Source organism: Dermacentor silvarum, chromosome 3 (assembly GCF_013339745.2).
Source record: "Dermacentor silvarum isolate Dsil-2018 chromosome 3, BIME_Dsil_1.4, whole genome shotgun sequence".
NCBI lineage: Eukaryota > Metazoa > Arthropoda > Arachnida > Ixodida > Ixodidae > Dermacentor > Dermacentor silvarum.
Genome location: NC_051156.1, coordinates 872,879 through 875,309, shown reverse-complemented (window position 1 = coordinate 875,309; position 2,431 = coordinate 872,879).

Sequence of the window (2,431 nt, the reverse complement as noted above, 5' to 3'; positions counted from 1 at the left end):
ATAGAGAAACGCTTGCGTGCTTCTTGGAACGACAGATTAAATTTGATTTTGAGTTCAATGATTTGCTTCTCTTTTTTCCAAGACGGACATGAACGGGAGTACGCGGGGTGATCTCCGTCACAGTTAGCACAGCGGGTGGTGAAAGTGCAGGAGTCAGATAGGTGCTCATTGGATGCACATTTTGCACAGGTGGTGCGCCCTCGGCAGGTTTGCGAACCATGCCCGAACCGCTGACACTTGAAGCATCGGCGCGGATTCGGGATGTATGGCCGTACACGGAGTTTGCAGTATCCAGTTTCTATTGAGTCTGGTAGGTTACTTGTTCCAAAGGTAATGATTATGTGTTTCGTCGGGATTTGCTTGTCATCGCGCCTGATGGTTATTCTTTGTACTTTTACTACATTCTGATCTTGCCACCCCTCGAGTAGCTCGCTCTCACTAAGGTCAATTAGGTCATCTTCAGAGATGACACCGCGGACAGTGTTCAATGATCTGTGTGGGCCCACTGATACGGGAATGTCTCCAAAAGCAATGAGTTTTGTTAATTTGCTGTACTGGGTCTTGTCTCGAACTTCAAGAAGAAGGTCGCCGCTTCCCATCTTAGTTACTTTGTAGCCTGGGCCGAGCGATTCTGTCAAAGATTTTGACACAACAAAAGGAGATATTGTGCGGACTGTCTTGGTTTCATGCTGACTGTGGATTACGTGGTACTTTGGGAATGTTTCTTTCGGCTGCATGAAAAAATTGAAGCTTTCATCGGTGCGCCCCCTCTTGAGGGAGCGATCAGGTAGTGGGGGGAAATTGGATTCCATTAAGAGATTCCTATATTCGGCAGGGATGGCCGCCACCCACCATGGAGCCCAACTAGGGGACGACACAGGACAAACTATTCAGTTCTGTGCACGCCAACGGTGCATCCCCACTATAACCAAATACCTATACCCAAGGCTGGATATAATGCACAAGGTTAACCCTTGCTGCCCATGAAATCGGAAGTAAAAGGAAAATAAAGAGAGGACAGGAAAGATTGAAAGTGAAAGAGAAAGACGAAGATTGGGAGAGAAGGACAGGAAAGGGCAACTACCGATTCCCCCCGGGTGGGTCAGTCCGGGGGTGCCGTCTACGTGAAGCAGAGGCCAAAGGGATGTGTTGCCTCCGCCGAGGGGCCTTAAAGGTCCAAACACCCGGCATCAGCTCAACCCCCAGGATCCCCCTTTCCCCGGACACGGCTAAGCCACGCACGGCTACACGCGGGAGGGTCCAACCCTCGTGTGCTCGGGTCCGTGGTGTCGCCACACACCAAACGAGAGGCATACGTGAATATCTTAGCAAACATCTACAAGGATTCCACAGCTACCTTGGTTCTCCACAAGAAAAGTAGAAAGTTACCTATCAAGAAAGGGGTCAGGCAAGGAGACACAATCTATCCAATGCTATTCACTGCATGCCTAGAAGTATACAAGCTCTTAGACTGGGAAAGCTTAGGAGTGAGGATCAACGGTGAATTTCTCGGCAACCTCCGATTTGCTGATGACATTGTCCTATTCAGCAACAATGGAGACGAATTACAGCAAATGATTGAGGACCTTAACCGAGAAAGTGTAAGAGTGGGGTTGAAGATGAATATGCAGAAGACAAAGATAACGTTCAGTAGCCTGGCAAGGGAACAAGAATTCAGGATTGCCAGTCAGCCTCTAGAGTCTGTAAAGGAGTACATTTATCTAGGTCAATTACTCACAGGGGACCCTGACCACGAGAAAGAAATTTACAGAAGAATAAAATTGGGTTGGAGTGCATACGGCAGGCATTGCCAAATCCTAACTCGGAGCTTACCGCTGTCGTTGAAAAGAAAAGTGTACCATCATTGCATTCTACCGGTGCTAACATATGGAGCAGAAACTTGGAGGTTAACAAAGAAGCTCGAGAACAAGTTAAGGACCGCACAAAGAGCGATGGAACGAAAAATCTTAGGACTAACGTTAAGAGACAGGAAGAGAGCGGTGTGGATCAGAGAACAAACGGGGATAGCCGATATTCTAGTTGACATTAAGCGGAAGAAATGGAGCTGGGCAGGCCATGTAATGCGTATGATGGACCATTAGGGTTACAGAATGGATACCAAGAGAAGGGAAGCGCAGTCGAGGTAGGCAGAAAGCCAGATGGGATGATGAAGTTAGGAAATTTGCAGGCGCAAGTTGGAATACGCTAACGCAAGACAGGGGTAATTGGAGATCGCAGGGAGAGGCCTTCGTCCTGCAGTGGACATAAAATAGGCTGGTGATGATGATGATGATGAAAGATTTTTTGAAAAATACATCCAGCTTCGTTTGAGATGTGTGTTGTCCTGTTTAATTCTTTTCCCTCTCTCAGGCATAGAATCACAGGGGAGCAATGAAGCAACATAAAACAAACAAAAGCAAACCTGCTCTCC